The sequence below is a fragment of the Leopardus geoffroyi genome, chromosome E2 (genome assembly GCF_018350155.1).
Source record: "Leopardus geoffroyi isolate Oge1 chromosome E2, O.geoffroyi_Oge1_pat1.0, whole genome shotgun sequence".
NCBI classification, from domain to species: Eukaryota; Metazoa; Chordata; class Mammalia; order Carnivora; family Felidae; genus Leopardus; species Leopardus geoffroyi.
Genome location: NC_059335.1, coordinates 4,488,042 through 4,509,518, shown reverse-complemented (window position 1 = coordinate 4,509,518; position 21,477 = coordinate 4,488,042). Strand labels below are relative to the sequence as shown.

Sequence of the window (21,477 nt, the reverse complement as noted above, 5' to 3'; positions counted from 1 at the left end):
AAGGAGCAAGTTCACTTTAGTTCACTTACGAATCTGGCAATCCACATGTGTCTTTCTCAGGTTCTAGGCTCTGTTTCCCTGGTTCCCAACAGACGAAGCAGCGGTCAGCACAAGGTCACTCTGGCTAAACCTGTTCAAGTTACTGTGGCAGGAGGCAGATTCCTTGGGGGACAGAGGGGGCGCTCACTCTTCACGCCTATGACTGCCAGCCTGGTGTTCTGACGGCCCCTGAAATCCAGTGGCCATTCTGAGTACTATTACTCAGAAGGATTTCTGTTGGGATAAGCCATACCAGGTCTGTGGCACAGCTTTAAGAGGTAAATGGGGAGAGCTGTCCCACAAAGTCTGGGCAAGACGGCATTAACGCTCAGAATACCCGGGGAAAACTGAATACTCGTTCAAGTTGAGTCTAGACATCCCCAGAAGATCACAGGACCCAGCCATTCACAGGCTTGGGATGGGAGTGACCCAGCAGAGTGACCCAGCAGAGACGGGGCTAAGGTCTGAGACTGAAATCTCCATCCCACCTGGTTGTTTGGTCGGCTTCTTGTTCCCAGCTTAAATCTCCACCCTGAGCACTTCCTCCTTTCCTCCTATCCCCAGACAAAGGAGACAGCACTCCCTGGGTCACTGGAAGCGGGCACTTGGAACAAGTAAGAGCTCTATTTAACTGGTTCAAAAGACAAACGCTTATTAATATATATATGTGTGTGTGTCTGTGTGTGTGTGTGTGTGTGTGTGTATATAATAGAATGTCATATATATGATACATATATGCCAAATGTTTTTCACATTCACCTATCTGGGATCATTTTTTGTAAACTAAAGTTTAAGCTTGTTGGTTTCATTAAAATAGGCAGATCTTTTGGAGTTATCAACATCGAAAATAAGAGATAATTAACCTTTGTTCTACCTGAATTTACTAGTCATGTTCACGTTGTATCTGTTACAATTTGTCACCAAAAAGAATTTAAAATTCGGTCTGTCCCATAGTTTTCGTGGGTAATTGTTAAAGAGTAAGTAAGTTCAATAAGTAAACAGACTGATAGGTGAATGTTTAAATAGCTTACAAAATCTTTGATAATCTAACACTCTGAAGTTTTGCTCAAGTAAATGATAAATTGGTTTGAACTCACTGGATATCTAAGTCTTTTCCAAAGAAGACAGAATACTGAAACACTGATTATTAAACATTAGGTTTATCTGTTCTTGTTTTATTAGAGAGAAATATTTATTAGAGATAAATTTGGGTCTGGAAGTACACGTTTTATGCTTTATTAAAAGGTTCTTGGGGGTGCCTGGGTGGATCAGTCAGTTAAGCGGCCGACTTCAGCTCAGGTCATGATCTCTTGGTCCATGAGTTCGAGCCCCGCGTCGGGCTCTGTGCTGACAGCTCAGAGCCTGGAGCCTGTTTCAGATTCTGTGTCTCCCTCTCTCTGACCCTCCCCTGTTCATGCTCTGTCTCTCTCTGTCTCAAAAATAAATAAATGTTAAAAAAAAATTAAAAAAAAAAAAAAAAAAAGGTTCTTGGGGCGCCTGGGTAGCTCAATCAGTTAAACATCCGACTTCGGCTCAGGTCATGATCTCACGGATCATGGGTTCGAGCCCTGCATCAGGCTCTGTGCTGACAGCTTGGAGCTTGGAGCCTGCTTCAGATTCTGTGTCTCCCTCTCTCTCTGCCCCCCTCCCTTGTTCATGCTCTGCCTCTCTCTCTCTTTCTCTCTCTCTCTTAGAAATTAATAAACATTTACACACACACACACACATATATATATAGTTCTATCAAAAAACTATTCTAGAAATTATGACATATGTTCATAAATTTGCCAATCTAAAGAATTCTGGTGCAACAGACAGTTCACAATTGGGTAGTACTTATTTTTTACTAGAAATTCAGGTTTCTAAATGTTAAAATTCTTTTTTTTTTTTTTTAATGTTTTTACTTTATTTTTGAGAGAAACTGAGTGTGAGTGGAGGAGGAGCAGAGAGAGGGTAGCACAGAGTTCAATGTGGGGCTCGAACTCACAAACCGTGAGATCATGACCTGAGCCGAAGTCGGACGCTCAACCGACTGAGCCATCCAGGTGCCCCTAAATGTTAAAATTCTGGGGGCGCCTGGGTGGCTCAGTCAGTTAGGCGTCCGACTTTGGCTCAGGTCATGATCTCAGTCTGAGTTCGAGCCCTGCGTCGGGCTCTGTGCTAACAGCTCAGGTCCTGGAGCCTGCTTCAGATTCTGTGTCTCCCTCTCTCTCTGACCCTCCCCCATTCATGTTCTCTCTATCTCAAAAATAAATAAACGTTAAAAAAAAAAAAACAAAAAACTTGTAATTCTGATATGTGTAACTGAGACTGCTAAAAATGGTAAGGAAAGCAAGTCTATATGGAAGGAAAGTAATATGTGTTTTTGGTAAGAAAGGTAATGACAAATAGGATTACATTTTTGTTGAGGGAAGACTGCTAACTACCAAGCATGCAGAAATTAAATATGGCGGGGCGCCTGGGTGGCGCAGTCGGTTAAGCATCCGACTTCCGCCAGGTCACAATCTCGCGGTCCGTGAGTTCGAGCCCCGCGTCGGGCTCTGGGCTGATGGCTCAGGGCCTGGAGCCTGTTTCCGATTCTGTGTCTCCCTCTCTCTCTGTCCCTCCCCCGTTCATGCTCTGTCTCTCTCTGTCCCAAAAATAAATAAACGTTGAAAAAAAAAATTAAAAAAAAAAAACAAAAAAAAACTTGTTATTTAAAAAAAAAAAAAAAAAAAGAAATTAAATATGGCAAGGAAATTCTCAGACCGCCAGAAGCCATACACACACCTAAACGAGTGGCAGTGGTTCATCGTCGAGTCCTCAAAAAGGAAATTCAGAGGGAACAGAGGAAAATAATTTTGCAGATGCAGCACCAAAAGCACACCAAAGTCTGGGGAGATTCTGCATTTTCCAGTAACTCCCTCTCTACCACTACGTTAGCTCACTCCGTCCTGCTTCCACAATGAGATAAAAGAGGCTGTAAAGCTGGGTTATCGATGGTTCCCACCAGCCAGAGGATGGATGATGAATAACCACTGGAGAATCCGGGTACCTTAGACTGCTGTAGACTCCCTGAAGAGTGCACCTGCCTCAACCCACCATGGTAAGGAAGCCTTATACCTATGGTTACTAAAGATTATGAGCACCCCAACGATGAAGGAAGGCACCGAGAAAATAACAAATCAATGTGCCTACTGTAGGCAAACAATGATAAACTAGACCTTTGGTACACCCTTTAGTTAGAGAAACTCAAATCCAAGGGCAATGTCTGGGGAGGGTTGGTGAAGGGACGTTAGTGTAAGGCAAATTGCTCCCAGAGGGTTCAGATACCTTTGGGTGTTTGTGGATACATTCAGTGGATGGATTGAGGCCTTTCTCTGTGAGGCAGAAAGGACCTTAATAATTTAAGTTTTTTTAATGTTTGTTTATTTTTGAGAGAGAGAGAGAGAGAGACAGAGACAGACCACGAGCAGGGGAGGGGCAGAGAGAGAGGGAGACAGAATCCAAAGCGGGCTCCAGGCTCTGAGCTGTCAGCACAGAGCCAGACGTGGGGTTTGAACTCACGAACCACGATATCATGACCTGAGCCGAAATCAAGAGTCCGACGCTTAACCAACTGAGCCACCCAGGAGCCCCAGAAAGGGCGTTAATAAGGGGGAAAATTCCCTGATTTGGGTTGCCAAGGTCAATCCAGAACGACCTTTTTGATTTATATCAAAAATCATTTCTGAGGTAGCCAAGCCCTTAAATATCAAGTGGAGGTTACACTCTGCCTGGAGACCTCTCAGTCTTCTGGGAAGACAGAATGGGCTAACAGAACCCTAAAAAGACTCTGGCAAAGTCGTATCAGGAAACACAGGAAAACAGATTAAAGTTAGTTCCAATAGCTCTCACCAGAATCAGAGCAGCCCCAACAGGCAAACTGAAAGCTCTGCCCGTTTTCTCTGGGGTCAGTGCACAGCCCTTTTCAGATCCTGTCGCCCCCACCCCACCCCCAGCTCGTGCGCGCGCGCTCTCTCTCTCTCTCTCTCAAAAATAAGCATTTAAAGAAAATTTTAAACTTAAAAATAATAAAATAAAGAAACTGAAAGCTCAGCCCATTTGAAATGACATATGGGATAACTTTCCAAAATGCTCCACCTGCCTCCCCCCTCCAGAGCCAGAAGTCAGGCCATTTAGCAAATAATTAATCCCCAGCAGGTGATGGAGAGGTTTCCTCCCACTACCCACTGAAACTAAGCTTCACTCAAATGAAACTGGAGACTGATGTACCTCAAAATATGGAAAAACAGGGATGCCTGGGTGGCTCAGTCAGTTAAGTGTCAGGCTCTTGATTTTGGCTTGGATCATGATCTCCTACTTCGTGAGTTCAAGCTCCGAGCTCTGCATCAGGCTCTGCACTGACAGTGAGGAGCCTGACTGGGATTCTCTCCCTCCTCCTCTCTCTGTCCCTTCCCTGTTCACCCTCTCCCTCTCCCTGTCTCAAAAATAAACTTTAAGGGGCGCCTGGGTGGCTCAGTCGGTTAAGCGGCCGACTTCAGCTCAGGTCACGATCTCGCGGTCCGTGAGTTCGAGCCCCGCGTCAGGCTCTGGGCTGATGGCTCGGAGCCTGGAGCCTGTTTCCGATTCTGTGTCTCCCTCTCTCTCTGCCCCTCCCCCGTTCATGCTGTGTCTCTCTCTGTCTCAAAAATGAATAAACGTTAAAAATAAATAAATAAATAAATAAATAAATAAATAAATAAACTTTAAAAAAAAACTTGGAAAAGTGGGTCACCCCATTTTTACCCTGACTATACTCTTGGCCAGCGCCCCACCCAGTACTACTAACCACATACTCTTCCTTCAAATTAGAAGGCATCCTACCTTCTCGAATCCACCAGATTAGAGTAAAAAAAGTATCTACACAGAGGCCCAGGGAGCCAGAGCACCAGATGACAATATTCCTGTGAGCAACTCACTGACCTGAAACTTCTGTTCTGGAGACACTCCCAAAATAAGGAGAACCTCAATGGATAAAGGTCCTCAAATTTAAAACATAGTAATCTCAGGGTGCCTGGGTGGCTCAGTCTGTTGAGCATCTGACTCTTGGTTTCAGCTCATGTTATGGTCTCGCAGTTCATGGGTTCAAGCCCTGCATCGGGATCTGTGCTTACAGTGCGAAGCCTGCTTGGGATTCTCTCCCTCTCTCTCTGTTCCTCCCCAACTTGTGCTCTGTCTCTCTCAAAATAAAGAAATACACTTAAAATTTTGTTTAAAAACAACAACAAAAGGGGTGCCTGGGTGGCTCAGTCGGTTAAGCGTCCAACTTCGGCTCAGGTCATGATCTTGCGGTTTGTGGGTTCGAGCCCCGCGTGAGGCTCTGTGCTGACAGCTCAGAGCCTGGAGCCTGCTTTGGATTCTGTCTCCCCCTCTCTCTGCCCCTCCCCCGCTCACACTCTGTTTCACAAAAATAAATAAACATTAAAAGAAAGAGAGAGAGAGAGAGAGACGCACCTGGGTGCCTCAGTCAGTTGGGCGACCCACTTCAGCTCAGGTCATGATCTCGCGGCCCGTGAGTTCGAGCCCCGCATCGGGCTCTGTGCTGACAGCTCAGAGCCTGGAGCTTGTTTCAGATTCTGTGTCTCCCTCTCTCTCTGACCCTCCCCACTTGCACTCTGTGTTTCTCAAAAATAAATAAACATTAAAAAAAAAGAGAGAGAGAGAGAAAGAAAAGAAAAACATAATCACTATCTGTATGATACTAGTTCTGCTCTGATTTCTTCAGCCTTACTGGTTGCTGCCAGGCCCATTTAACAGATTAAATCACTCTCTCCATGAGGGGTAATAAATACCACAGCTTATTGTTAATACATAGCGCAATAATGGTCTAGCCCCCTCTTCCTCTGGTCTGATGGCACAATGAACACTCTCTTAATGTGAGTTCTTGTCACTATTATCCTAGAGATGCCAAAAGCTGTCAACACAGTGGACCATCCCTGGGGGTAACTTCCCTAGTAAACAGCAGTAAGATCACATAGCAAAAGGAAACTAACAAAAAATACTGCTCTTCTTGCTGTTTGGACCTTGCATACTCGCATCGACTTTGGTACAATTTGTGTCCAAGCTCAGAGACCATAAAGTTACAAACGGTAGTAACACGAGGTTACATGAGCTTGGGGACCCACAAGCAGATCTAAAACTAGCTGAGGGAGGGCGCCTGGGTGGCTCAGTCGGTTACGCGTCCAACTTGGGCTCGGGTCATGATCTCGCGGTCTGTGGGTTCACGCCCTGCGTCAGCTCTGTGCTGACCGCTCAGAGCCTGGAGCCTGCTTTGGAATCTGTTCTCCCCCTCTGTCTGCCCCTCCTGCACTCATGCTGTCTCTCTCCATCTCTCAAAACTGAATAAACGTTAAAAAAAAATTTTTTTTTTTAAATCTAGCTGAGGGGAAATTCTGCTCCTCAGTCAATCCTTATGACATGCCCATGCCCAGCAGGAAGTAGCTCCAGGATGGACCTTCTGCTGGTGCCCCTCGAGAACGAGGGGCAGAATGAAACTAGAGGAGGGATTTGTCACCAGCTAGACCCTACTGCCCACCTGCATGTCCCCAACGAAACCTTATCCCACATTTTCATTCAGCTCTTCTTTCCTGCTTATCTTTCAATTTGGGCAAGAGACCTGATGGGCATAGCCTCGCATCATGGAAATGGAAACTTCCGAACCTCAAGCAATGAGTGCCTTGACAAAGAGCTCCAGTGCCCCGGCCACCGACACCAGCGTGAGCTTAACCTCCAAATCACACCTGCAGACGGACTTTAGGGTGACTGACAATTATCTTCACCTCATTATAATACTAAATCTCCACCCAAGGAGCACAAGCCCCATTGATGTAACATACAAAGCACAGACCTGTTTCCGTATGGAATGTGCATGGCCTTATGTCCGCCTCTACCTAATATGACAAGGCTCCCCTTTCTGAACATCCATCCTAACTCTAAATAAAAGGAACCCACTCAGCCTTGCTTGGGAAATCAAGGCTTCAGAAGTTATTCCCAAGGATCTCCTTATGTGCTGCAAATAAAATTCCCTTTGTATCACAACTTTACCTGGTATAAAGGTAAAGTTCGCCTTTAACTTTGTTAAAAGTCACTCTGTGACTCTTACCTGGTGTGAACTCATGTTACTTTGATCATACTAAGGACAACTAGTTCTGGCTTACGTGTGTTCCCTGCTTTATCCATAAGATAATTAAGCCAGTAATATGCTCTGATGTATTCTCGAACTCTGAGTTACGAGGATGGAGTCTGATCCACAAAACCACTACATATACTGTGTTTACCCAAGATAAATTGTGAAACGAAGGCATCAACACAGACATACACATTTTTGAGTACCGTATTTCTATCATAGCGTATACGTTGTGTCTCTTAGATGGAAAGTTTTAGTGGGTTACAGATGTACTTAGCAAATTCTAATGTGAATGTGAATTTCACAATAATGCACGGACATCTTCCTAAATGCAGATTCTGTTGAGTTCTGGGGTGGGATCTCCATTTCTTTCCAGACAGTAGCCTGTGGGCTAAGGGATACACTTTTTAATAACAAAGAGGTAGAACTCCAAGAAGTATTGGAGGACTGGGAACCGAAGGCATTTAAACGCAATTGCAGGTTCTACTAGAATAGCAAAAATGGCCCATGGGGCGCCTGGGTGGCGCAGTCGGTTAAGCGTCCGACTTCAGCCAGGTCACGATCTCGCGGTCCGTGAGTTCGAGCCCCGCGTCGGGCTCTGGGCTGATGGCTCAGAGCCTGGAGCCTGTTTCCGATTCTGTGTCTCCCTCTCTCTCTGCCCCTCCCCCGTTCATGCTCTGTCTCTCTCTGTCCCAAAAATAAATAAACGTTGAAAAAAAAAAAAATTAAAAAAAAAAAAAAAATGGCCCAACAATATCAGTTACTAGATGACATTCTAACGATTTTTTCATAAATTAATGCACAAATAAGTATTAATAATCTAACAGAACGTATTATTCTTCCTTTTTTATGAGAATATTTTGTCAACCATCCAGTACATGGAAGGGATTAGGCTTTAATCCAGGTTACCTGCCCCAGAGTTGATCTAAAATGACACACAGGTCAATATACAGCGAGGACTCCAAAGCAATGTTCATGAAGGTGTCAAACCTGAGAAGAGTGATGGAAACGAGACAGGATCCACACATGTAAAAAGTAATTATATACACATCAAAAGTGACAGTACAAAACTGTCCTGGTAACTTAAGAAACATTTCCAATGGCGTAAAACTTATAAACCCATGTGTGGATGATGGCTTTTAATCACACTATGAAAACACACAGAACGCTATAAAGAAAACAGCTATATCACATATATACATATATATATATATACACACACACACATGTATATATATAAAAACTTCCTAGAATTTGAATAAAAATTTGGAAAAAAAAAAAAAGCTAATGCTTTTGAGTCTAGAATTTCATTAAAAATTTTTTCAATAATCATTTATGCTATGTTAGGTTTTAGAAGTTTATGGCGCTAAAACATATGTCAATTTATGTGATTTTCTTTTTCTGAAAATACAAGGAGAGCGTGTCTGAGACATGAGTGCAGAGTAAAATGTAATAAAACGGAAACTTGCAGGACAATGGCCTGAATTATTTAGAAACACGGTGCCAGAAGTGTCTCCAGACTACACAAAAGTGAGAGTCTTCATTTTCCAACAGAAACTACAAGAAGAAGAAAAGAGTTTGCAGTTTAAACGTAAAGGCTTCTGCACCTTTCAGTAACTCCACCGAACCTCCTTACGAACGATATAATGGAAAATATCGATGCTGTAGAGGAGGACCCGGTCAGAGAGCAATGAGCCAAGGAAAAGAAGTTAATTAACATCAGCCGTAATGAAGCAAACCGGTACCAGTGCCTAAGGCACACGGAAGGACACATGATCACCGCTGTGTTCTCGTTCCCCCAAAAAGTAAATCAGAATATGAATCTAATTGCTAGAAAACTGTGGGATTTATACAAATTACAGCCACACGGAGCTCCCACGGCCTGTAACATAATCGTGTATTTTAAATAGAGCATCTTTCTTTCACATTCTAAACAGGGAAGACTGTCTCTTTTCCAGAACTTTCCGAGTTATTCCGGGACACTTATCCATTCTGCTTATTTAACCGCATTTTCTTAATCCTGGTCTACCCAGAGCCGTTAAAGCATCCAGATGGGACCTAACGGTGAAAAATGTTCCCCTTGCCCGATCTCCCAGGACTCGGCCCCCTCCGCAACAGAAAACTTTGGGATTCCCTGTGGATCGGTCAGAAGGGACATTTTCGATACACGCAAGACAGGAGTTCCGAGTGACAATTGCTCACGTCCTGCTGGAAGCCGGGCTGGAGGGAAGGGAAAGAGGGCGCTGGAACCGAGGAGGGTTTTCTAAAGCGCACAATGTCAGTATCCTTTTAAAAAAGCTTCCTAAAAATAAGTGAAAACGCTCACAAGGCAGGAACGGGAGAACTAGCGTAATCAACATTTGCAAAAAAAAAAAAAAAAAAAAATTTTTTTAATTGAGAGCGAGCGAGCGCGTCCACGCGTGCGCGCGCGCGAGGAAGGGGCGGAGGGGGAGAGCGAGAGAGTCTCAAGCAGGCTCCACGCTCAGCCGCGGCCGGACGCGGGGGGAGGGGGCTCCAACCCACGACCCCCCCGGGGCCGGGGCCTGAGCCGGAATCCAGAATCCAGAAAGCTCCACCGACTGGGCCACCCAGGCGCCCCCGACCTTGGCGACTTCTCCTTGCACGGAATTTCGGGACAAAGAGATGACACGGCTTCTGACGTGGGCCGCACGGCTTACCTGGGACCCAGCCATTCCTTCTTGTTTGTTTTTTGGGGTTTTTTTTTTCCTCTCCTCGTCCTCTAGATCTCTTTCTCCGAAGGCACTGGCGGAGAAGTCGCAGCTGCGCCGGGAGAAAATGCCTTCAGAGGCACCGGAAGGGCGTCTCGGCGGCGGCAGCAAACCGCTCGCCTGCAGGCAGGACGCCGAAATGCAGAAGAGGCCCCACTTCCTGGTCCTTTGTGTCCTGAGCTGTTTCAGAAACTCCCTGAGCTCCTACTGGGAGAGCACCCCCTGCCTTTCTCCTCCTCTGGGTGCCACAGTAGGCCCTGAGTCTGTTCCGACGGGCTCCCTGCAGGGGAGGGGAGGGGAGGGGAGCGTGGCCCCCTGGCAGGGGAGGCGGATGCCCACGCGGGCCGCTCTCCACGAGAAGCCAGCTCGAACCAGACAGGCCCAAGATGGCGGGTGCCATGACAGGAAACGCCTGACCAAATAAGGAAGAAAAGGCGCGGAAACCCTGCTTGCAAGAAATTCCCACCCCAAGTAATAAATAGCCCACCCCCTAGTTAACAACTGTCAATCACCCTTGGAAACCCAAAGCCCAGGGCCCCCAGCTCTCTCCCCCCTCCCCGCCCCCCACCCCCACCCCGGGGATCTCTTACTCTCACGTCTTGAGAGTGTACTTTGTTTCAGTAAGCTGTCCTGTTTGTGTCACTCATTTGCTGTGCTGTATGTGTCCCTGAATTCTTTCTTGGGACCCTTCAGCAATCTATTTGGGCTGGGCTGGGCTGGAGAGAGGCCCCAGAGACCACCCGGCGACTTCCAAGGGGCCTCATTTCCTACAGAGGCCCCCAAGCTCTGCAGCGCAGGAACGCGTGCGGTAGGGACGTGACCGGCCCTCCCCGACTCATGGAGAGGAGACCCTGTTACCTCTTCTTGAGCCAAAGCCTGCACTCAACTCCCATAAAATGATGGGAAGCTCTCGTGCTTAACTCTGGCCTCACTTAGAATCGTGGAGAGTGCTTCATTAACACAACACTTGTTTCCACCCACACCAAGTGACCGAGTGACGGAATCTGAGGGGGTGGGCAGCAGCAGTAATGCTTTGGGGAACCCCACGCGTGATCCTACTGGGAAGCATTTGGGGGGAGGTGACCAGGCAGAGCACGAGGATCAAGCCTACGGTTGTTGTCCGGATTTCAATCCATGCTTTCTCCATTGATCAGTTTCTGGAGATTTGCACATTCTCCCTCTCTGGGCTACAGAGGGAGGCATCCTTACAAATAGAGCTTTCCTTTATAAATGCAAATGCCTCTTACAAAAAGAAACCAGAACTTCGGATTTCAGACTTTTTCCTTTGTCTGCTGTTTCCTTAAAATAACCAGCCTAAAATAATTCTTAACGGAAGAGGCGCATGTGTTCGGGTGACCAAATGCTCCCCTTCAGTAGGGAAATGTTTATTTTCATAAGTAACTGCCAAGCAGCTTTCCAGAGTTGAATGTAGCTCTTCCACTCCCGTTAGCAGGATATGAGAACTCTAATTCCTCAACGTTTTCACTGGAATTTGGTGTTGTCATTTTTTTTTTTCTTTATGCTAGCCATTCTAGAAAATAGTAAGTGGTTTCCCACTGTAAAATATGAAATGGTCTCGCTACAGTTGTCCTGCTGATTGGGATGAATGTGTAGAAGAGGAAAACTTTTCCTTCTAGATTCTTTGGCTGGTCTAATAATTAAACTGACATAAGACAGATTAAGGGCGCCTGAGTGGCTCAGTCAGTTAAGCCTCTAACTCTTGATCTCAGCTCAGGTCTTGACCTCAGGGTCATGAGTTCAAGCCCCATGTTGGGCTCCATGCTGAGTGTGGAGCCTACTCAAAAAAAAAGAAAAAGAAAAAAAGAAAGAAAGATTAATCACAGGAGAAAAACAAATTTAATTTCTTCATTACAGAAACCTCAAAGATAGGAGGCTCAAGGACAAGCAAATGATACCTATTGGCCATTCTGACCTAAGAAGGGTGGGGGGGGGCGGGTAGGGATTTAGAATTTCAAAAAGGGGTTAATAAATTCACAGTAAAAAGGAAAGAGCAAATGTTGGCAAAGGTTTTCCACACCAGGCAGGCCAATCTTGCTGATAAAAAAATTATCTCTGGTATTAGCTCTCTTCCTGGTTGAGGTCCCCTATCTAATTTCTTCCTAGCAGTTAACTTAGAGGCAAAATCACATTACCTGAGCCTGCTGGGTCCTAATTGCCTTCAGCTCAAAAAAATCCACATGCAAAGTGATTTTTTTAATTCCTTTATTTTTTTAAGTTTATTTATTTATCTTGAGAGAGAGAGAAAGAGTGAGCGGCAGAGGGGTAAAGAGAGAGAGAGAATTCCAAGCAGGCTCTGCACTGTCAGCACAGAACCTGATGTGGGGCTTGAACTCAACAAACTGTGAGATCATGACCTGAGCCAAAACCAAGAGTCAGATGCTCAACAGACTGAGCCACCCAGGCACCCCACAAAATGATTTATTTTGACATCACCTATTCTCTCCTCCAATGAATAAAAACAGTATTTTGTGTGCATATATATATATATATATATATATATATATATATTCCTGAATATACTTCTGAAGTTGTGTGTGTGTGTGTGTGTGTGTGTGTGTGTGTGTGTGTTCAGCCTCAAAAGTGAAAGAAATATTTCTGTTTGCAGCAACAGGATGTATCCAGAGGACACTTTGCTAAATTAAATAAGCCACACACAAGAAAAAACAATTCTGTATGTATATGTGGAACCCATAAAAAGTTAAAATCATAAATGTGAAGATTAGCATGTTTGTTATCAGGCGCTGAGGGCAGAAGAAATATTGAGATGCTAATCAAATGGTACTCAGGCAGGATAAATAATTATCAGAGTTCAGCTAGCCAGCCCTCTTACTCAGTTGCAGACCCCAACAGGCAACACCAGAAATAGGGGCGCCTGGGTGGCTCAGGTCGTTAAGCGTCCGACTTTGGCGCAGGCCGTGATGTCACAACTTGTGAGTTTGAGCCCCGTGTGGGGCTCTGTGCTCACAGCCTGGAGCCTGCTTTGAATTCTGTGTCCCCCTCTTTCTCTGCCCCTCCCCTGCTTGTTCTCTCTCTCTCTCTCTCTCAAAAATAAATTTTAAAAAACATTAAAAAAAATGTTTAATACAACCATAAAATAGACAAGACCATTTTTCACTCGTGCTCTAACTGAAGCCCATTGTTCTTATAGCACAGTCTTTAAGGCACTGATGAAGATGTTTTGAAATGACCGGGACATTCCAATGGCTGGGGCAGAAAAGCCCTGATGGCAACAGAATGCCTACAAGACTTCCTCCCCTGTGCTGCTCGTGATCAGGCGCTCAGCACATACCAGCCCCCACGCGTGACCATGTGCTCCCTGCCCGTTCTCGCGCAAGTGCCCCCCTGACCCTCTCCCTATAAAACACTAGGTGTCCATCCTGTTAGCAGAGAGGCCAGTTGTTAAGGCTTGCGTCTGCCTCTTCTCCCCCCAAATAAATTTCTCCCTTTCTCTTTGCCCAATCCCTTGTCTCTTGAGTTATTAACTTCTCTTGTGAGGAGGTGATGGGAGGTATTTCGGCAACACTGTTGGCAAACCCAGCCGGGAGCTACCCTTTACATTTGTCCAGCCCTGTAGGGATTTCCTGGAACAGAGCACTTGGCCATGGCAGTGCACCTGCATGGCAGGCTTACCTGTCCATTTCCTGAGCTAGGAGCCACGCTAAATAGGTCAGTTACAAGTCTAATACACATCATTGTGGCTATAATTAATAGTGTATTGTACACTTGAAATTCACTAGGAGAGAACATCTTAAGTGTTCTCACCACACATACACACAAATCTTAGCTATATGAGGTGAGGGGTATGTTCATTAGCTTGGCTGTGATAATCATTTCACAATGTATATTTGTATTCATGTTTTAAAACTTGAGTAATGGGGCGCCTGGGTGGCTCAGTTGGTTAAGCATCCGACTCTGATTCAGATCATGCTCTGGCAGTTCATGAGTTCCAGCCCTGCCTTAGGCATCCTGCTGTCAGCACAGAGCCTGCTTTGGATCCACTATCCCCGTCTCTCTGCCCCTTCCCCCTCAAAAATAAATAAATATTTTATTATTTTTTAAGTTTCTTTTAATGTTTATTTATTTTTGAGAGAGAGAGAGAAAGACAGAGCATGAGCGGGGGAGGGGCAGAGAGAGAGAGACACAGGATCTGAGCAGGCTCCAGGCTCTGAGCTGAGAGCATAGAGCCCAACACAGGGCTCGAACTCCCAAACCGTGAGATCATGACCTGAGCCGAAGTCGGACGCTCAACCGACTGAGCCATCCAGGTGCCCCTAAATGTTAAAATTCTGGGGGCGCCTGGGTGGCTCAGTGGGTTGAGCGTCCGACTTCGGCTCAGGTCACGATCTTGCAGTTCATGGGTTCAAGCCCTGCGTCAGGCTCTGTGCTGATAGCTCAGAGACTGGAGCCTGCTTCAGATTCTGTGTCTTCCTCTCTCTCTGGCCCTTTCTCTCTCTCTCTCTCTCTCTCTCTCTCTCAAAAATAAACATTAAAAAATTAAAAAAAAAAAAAACCAAGACTGGAGAAACTATAGGATGTTCAGAAAGAGGAAACAGTGTGCTGAATGGGTAGGCTCTCAAAGCACAGAATCTAATAAAGACAAATTTAGGCACCAAAACACACAGTCCTTTGCTCTCATGTATCGGTAGAGCACCTACAACCGAGCTGTTATAACCGAATGAAGGGGAGTTTGCTCCTTGGTGGTCACAAGTAGAGTACAGCCTACACCAGGGGGAGTCGTCACACAGAGGAAACTTTATTGGCAGCAAATTAAAAGATCACTGGGAATAACTCCCAACGCAGTGACTCCCTGGGCAGGGGTGAGTGGGTTCCTTTTACTCAGGGTTAGGATAAATAGTAAGAGTGAGGAGTTGCGTCATGCCATGTAAAGGCAGGCAGAGGTTGCACAAGTATGCTTAGAAAACATGCCTATACGTGCATCCTATGTTAGGTTCCTGAAGCCTGGTCTCCTAGGGCGGAGACTTTAACATTATAATGAAGCCCAGGTCACCCTCAGACCAGGGGAAGGGGTGATGAGCTGAGTGAGTATGCTTGCAGACCCAGTGCAAAGTGAACGGGGCCTTGGGCCCCTTATCTCAGGAAAGGAATACAGGTCCTTGCTTACTTTTCGAACAGCACTGGAAATATGTGCCACTGATTTATCGTCTCTGATATGGTAAGGCTAGAGACTGGTACTTTCTGTCTTCCCTTTGTTCCCTTAAAATCCTCAACTACCGAGTTTTTGCATTGCTCTGTAATTCTGACACCGCCTAGGAAGTTTTGCACGAAGTATGCTAGAGCAAATAGAGCCTGTGAGGCACAGATCACAGAAAATAGCTGGGGACTTAAAAAAAAAAAAAAAAAGACTCCCCTTTCTCTTGCTGGGGACCCCTAACTCTTGCTGCTTATAATGCAGGAGGAACTGCAAACCAAAACTCTCTACCTCCTCTAATCTGTTCAGTAAGGGGAAAGATGAGGGTGGGGCCAGGCCTAGACAAAGCTTCAGAAGAGAAGGCATCTGAGTGGGGCCTGGAGGGAGAGCTCTCTAGGCTTCTGATCTTCCTGCCTAGGGGGTGTCTGTCTTCCTAACTTTGTGTAAGGGACAAGGGTGCCCTAAAATGTACTCCTTTGGCATACTGTTTTGAATTAAAAGTGATTTATGAAACAGCAAATGCAAAAACAACATTCTGACCCCCCCCCCCCCCCCGACCCAACATCAGTCTCCAGAAAGCAAGAAATCAGTCTCCTATGGGAAAGGTGCCCACCCAGTTCCAAGAGATAGAGACATTCTTATCACCAGGGGTAAAGAATTTAGAGCTGAGAAGTCTGTATAAACAAATCTTGTTACTTTTCACTAATCTACTTCTCCAGCCCAAATTCTCTTGAGAATTCCCTTACTAACTGAAGGCCCAGACATTAGTTTTCTTTTTTCTTTTTTTCACATTTATTTATTTTTGAGAGACAGAGGGAGACAGGGCACAAGTGGGGGAGGGGCAGAGAGAGAAGGAGACACAGAACTGAAGTAGGCTCCAGGCTCTGAGCTGTCAGCACAGAGCCGGATGCGGGGCTCAAACTCACGTACCGCGAGATCATGACCTGAGCCAAAGTCGGACGCTCAACCGACTGAGCCACCCAGGCGCCCCTCTTTTTTTTTTTTTTTTTTTTAATGTTTATTTATTTTTTAGAGAGAGAGAGAAACAGAGTGTGAGTGGGGGAGGGGCAGATAGAGAGACACAGAATCTGAACAGGCCCCAGGCTCTGAGCTGTCAGCACAGAGCCAGATGCAGGGCTGGAACTCACAAACTGCGACATCATGACCTGAGCCAAAGTCAGACGCTTAAACCACTGAGCCACCCAGGTGCCCCAAGTTTTCTTTATCGTGTCTATTTCTCACAGATTTATGGTCAAAGAGACAATAAATCTATTGGCCAGCTAGCATAATTATGAATGGTAAAAGAATATTATTCCTCCACACCGATAATTTTTACAAGATCATAACATAATTGCAGTGTTCTATGGCTCTCCCTGCCCACTGCAAAAAAATAAGCCATTATGTGTATACATGATGAAATTCTCGTGCATCTGGGTAAAGCATATTCTAAATCACAGGGTCTCTTTGTAACAAGTTTGTTACAGGACAACGGGTGATGGCCATTGTGTCAGATGCTACGAAAGAGTACCAGCGATGTTCTCATGTGTCCACTCGTGGTATAGGCACATATTTTTGCTTAGAGTGGCCACAGGACAGACTTCTGGTGAATGACATAGAAAAAGTAGTGCTCAGATAGGAAACCTGAAGGGCCCCATAAAAATCTGCTTTTTGCTCCTTTTCCTGATTCTATTTTTTGCCAGGACCTGCACGCCCAAGTTTACGCATGCCTCATAACGCAAATAGTGTACGTCCTTCTTGTAGGGGGCAAGGAGCTAATGATTTCTTTGGAGTCCCGCAGCACAGTGGATAACACCTAAGGAAGGACCAGGTAGAATGACCAGAGGAAGTCATCACGTGCGTATTCGAGACCGCCAAAGCTAGACATCTGTGCCCTTGTGTTTTGTTCTAACCAGTTCCCGGATGCCAAAGAGGACACGTAAACCAGACCACAATCCTCAAAAAAATTCCCAGGCCCCAAGCAAAGGCAAGTCTCTCTCTCTCTCTCTCTCTCTCTCTCTCTCCCTCTCTCTCTCCTTTCCTTTCTGAGGCTTATAAATACCGTCGGTACCTCCTCTCTCCGTACGTTCAATAAACTCTGGTCTCCCCTCCTACTGGCTCGGGTTTGATTTCTAACCTGTGCTTAGCCAGACATCCTTCTGGCTGGTGCTGCGGGACCCCTTCGCGGGTCCTTGGACCCAGCCTACCTGCATCATCGTGGCGACCACGAAGGGACAGTCTGAGGAACGGAGATACCCCGAAATTGAGTCTTCGCGGCACAGTGTGGCTTTTGGGGGGGGGGGGTGGTGCTGGTAAATTCCTCCTTTGGGAAAGAGAGTCGATTTAATGCCGACGTAATTTCTGTCTCCGTGCTTTAATGTGTCTATTCTCCAGGGAAGAAGGGTAACTGGAAGAACTGGTCTGGGAACCTGTTCTTACTGCTGCCCACTCTGCTCTGAATTACTTCTGCCTGCTCTGACACGCCATAGTGTGCAGTCCCCTTGGGAACCCAAAGGGGGAGTGGTGGGCCCTGGGAGCACGCACGGGTCTCACTCCTCAGTTTCCCACGCTAGAACCTGGGAACCTAGACAACCGCTTGGGGTTACTACCCTCTTTAACTGGCTTGGGATTTAAACTGGCTTTCACTGTAACTGCCAGCTCTCTTTACCCAGGCTTTGGGGCAATTTCTAGGTTGTCAGTTGGCGTGAGAGACTGAGTCACTCAGCTCCGAAGAAATGGGACACTTGCTCCTTCCCACCAAAAAGGTGTTCATAGGTGACTAAGGAACCAAGGGAAAGTGTCTGAGGTTATTCCTTGATGTGCAGGGAAATCCCCCCCACCATGAAAATTAATTTCTGGATCACCAGTGGATGCACACGTAAGACGTGTTCGTTTTGTGCTCTGAGCCCTCACATCGTGTCGGAGAAGTCACTGTCCCAATTTCTATTGGACAGAAAAAAAAAAGAAGTTCAATAAGGAGAGGACTTGAACCGTAATATACAACAATTAGCTATAACAGACATAAACCGAGGACGCCACTAAACTACACTAGAATACATCAAGTCCTCAATCAGACATGGAACAACATTCTCCAGTATAGCTAACCTGTTGTTCACAAAACAAGTTAGTGTTTGTTTGTTTGTTTGTTTGTTTGTTTGTTTTTGGTGCAAAAAGGTGATTTTATGGGAACAGGACCCGAAGGCAGAAAAGAGCTGCCTACAGGGGCGTCTGGGTGGCTCAGTTGGTTCGTTCAGCATCCGACTTTGGCTCAGGTCACGATCTCGAGGTTTGTGAGTTTGAGCCCTACATCGGGTTCTGTGCTGACAGCTTGGAGCCTGGAGCCTGCTTCAGAATCTGTGACTGCCTCTCTCTCTGCCCCTCTCCCACTCATACTCTGTCTCTGCCACTCAAAAAATAAAAGTTAAAAAAAAAAATTTTTTTTTTTTTAAAGAAAGAGCCGCCTACAAAGCAAGTATTAACACATTTAAGAAGATTGAAATCATATACTTCTCTTTTATGGCCACAGTTGAATGAATCCAAAAATCAAGAGCAGATGGAAATCTAGAAACTCCCCAAATATGTGGAACCTGAACAACACATTCTTGCCCAATCAATGGGTTGAAAAAGAAGTAAAAAAGGAGGGGCACCTAGGTGGCTCAGTTAGTTGAACATCTAACTTTTGATTTCAGCTCAGGTCATGATCCCAGGGTGGAGGGATCACGCTGGGTGTGGAGCCGGCTTGAGATTCTCTCTCCCCTCCTCTCTCTGCCCCTCCCCTGCTTCATGTACATGTGCCAGATGCACGCTCTCCCTCTAAAAATAAATAAATAAGAAATAAAAATAAATAAAATGGAATATAAATAAAAATAAATAAGAAATCAAAAAATATGTTGAGATGCTTGAAATGAAACACAATAAACCAAAACTTATGGGATTCAGAGAAAGTAATAATAAGGGTGAAGTTTAAAGTAACATATGATGGGGTGTCTGGGTGGCTCAGTTGGTGGAGCGTCTGACTTCAGCTCAGGTCATGATCTCACAGTCTGTGAGTTCGAACCCCGCGTCGGACTCTGTGCTGACAGCTCAGAGCCTGGAGCCTGCTTTGGATTCTGTGACTCCCTTTTTCTCTGCCTCTGCCCCGCTCATACTCTGTCTCTCTCAAAAATAAACATTAAAAAAAAAATTTAATAAAAAGTTTAAAAAATTAAATGACATATGCTTACATCAAAAGATATCTCAAGTGAACAACATAAACTTTTATCTCAAGGAAGTAGAAAAATAAGAACAATCTAAGTCCAAAATTAGCAGGAAGAACATAATTTTAAAATACAGCAGAAAAAAAAAATAAAATGGGGTATGGCAAAAATAGCAAAATAGCAATAAAAGAGTTTTTATTTTATTTTATTTTTCAACATTTATTTATTTTTGGGACAGAGAGAGACCGAGCATGAATGGGGGAGGGGCAGAGAGAGAGGGAGACACAGAATCGGAAACAGGCTCCAGGCTCCGAGCCATCAGCCCAGAGCCCGATGCGGGGCTCGAACTCACGGACCGCGAGATCGTGACCTGGCTGAAGTCGGACGCTTAACCGACTGCGCCACCCAGGCGCCCCAAAGAGTTTTTTTTTAAAGATCAAAATTGACACACCCTTATCTAGATTAAGAATAAATGAGAGAAGACTCACCTAAAATCAAAAGTAAAAACAGACACGCTATAAATGATGCCATAGAAATAAAATAATTTTGAGGGAAGATGAACAATTATATGTCAACAAATGGATATTAAAAAAGTATGTAAACATTTCTAGAAAGATACAACCTATCCTGGACTCTGTCTTGACGAAATTAAAACAAACAAAAAATCACAACAGATCTACATCTACTAGGAAGATTGAAAAAGTAATTAAAAAAAAAAAACTTCCAACAAAGAAAAGTCCTGAGCCAGATGAATTCACTAGATAAGTCAAGCAAACAGTAAGTAATAATAACAATAAATAATAAGTAAATGATGTCACCTCTCATCAAAGACTTCCGGAAGTGGAGTGTAATTTTATAAGGCTAGTATCGGTCGATACCAAAGCCAAACAAAGACACTACAAAGAAAATTACAGACTACTACTCACGATGAATATGGATGCAAAAGTTCTCAAAAAATATATAACAGACTGAATTCAAAAGCACATTTTGAAATTGTACACCACAAACATGTGGAAATTCTTTTTGGAAGTCAAGGGGTGTGTTGATGTAGGGACATTAAGAAATCTAAGACTTAAGGGGCCCCTGGGTGGCTTAGTCAGTTAAGCATCCAACTTCAGCTCAGGTCATGATCTCATGGTTCATGAGTTCGAACCCCACGTGGAGCCTGCTTCAGATTCTGTGTCTCCCTCTCTCTCTGTCCTTACCTCCCTCTCTATCTCTCCCTCTCTCTCTTTCTCTCAAAAATAAATAAACATTTAAAAAAAAATTTTTTTTTAAGAAATCTAAGACTTAACAATTAAGGTAAAAAAAAAAGAAAACCCACGTGATCATATCAATGAGTACAGAAAAGGAATTTGACAATATTCGACATCATTTAATGATACAAAAAAAACCACACACACACTCCACAAATTAGAACTGGAAGGAAACCATATCAGTATAGTAATGGCCATATATGGAGAACATGGGAAGACAGAGGAAAATCCTAGGCTCACCTCATCCCACAGACACACCTAGATGACAGTCACATCAGTGTCAAATCCAGAAAACAATCCTAAAACTGTTACAGCAGACTCTACAATTAATTAATTGTAGAGAAGAGGCCACATCAAAAAAGGTAGGAATGCAGGTGCCTGGGTGGCTCAGTCGGTTAAGCATCTGACGTCAGCTCAGGACATGATTTCATGGCTTGTGGGTTGGAGCACTGCTTGGGATTCTGTCTCCCTCCCTCTCTCTGACCCTCTTCCCCCCCAGCTCACACTCACTCTCTCTCTCTCAAAAATAAATAAACATTAAAAAAAAAAAAAAAAAAAGGGTAGGAAGGGTGGAGTCCTGGGCGGTGGGTAACCAAACTAGCCAGCCAGATCAACAACAAAAGGGAGGAAGACCACACACATAGAGGAAGGAAGGAGAGGAACAGAAGATGAGTCCCCTGACGTCTGGCTTTGAAAACCAGACGGGCATAACATCACAACTTGTTACAGTCAGTGGGGCTTAACACTGGGAACTTTAAACATTGGCAGGCTGGGCTCTGGGACAGCCGGCGGGCAAAACAACAAACAGTCCTGCCGAAGCAGCATGGTAGGAACAGTTTGAAGAGCAACTAAGGTGTAAGGGAAGGAAGTTTATTTACTAAGCTCAGAATCTTTAGGAAACTTCTCCAAGATGTAAAGTATGAAGTCATATACATAAAACATG

General features: G+C 44.9%; 1 protein-coding gene across 2 annotated transcripts in view; it reads right to left on the bottom strand.

Annotated features, from left to right (window-relative positions):
* Window positions 1-10,333, bottom strand: part of LOC123578634 (zinc finger protein 708-like) — a 79,100-nt gene extending 68,767 nt beyond the window's left edge. Inside the window, exon 1 of one of the 2 annotated variants that reach the window (XM_045441636.1) lies at window positions 9,865-10,333. The gene's annotated coding sequence lies outside the window, so the exon portion shown is untranslated. The remainder of the gene's footprint in view (window positions 1-9,864) is intronic. The other variant, XM_045441635.1, reaches the window with a different exon arrangement.
* Window positions 10,334-21,477: the final 11,144 nt, after the last annotated feature.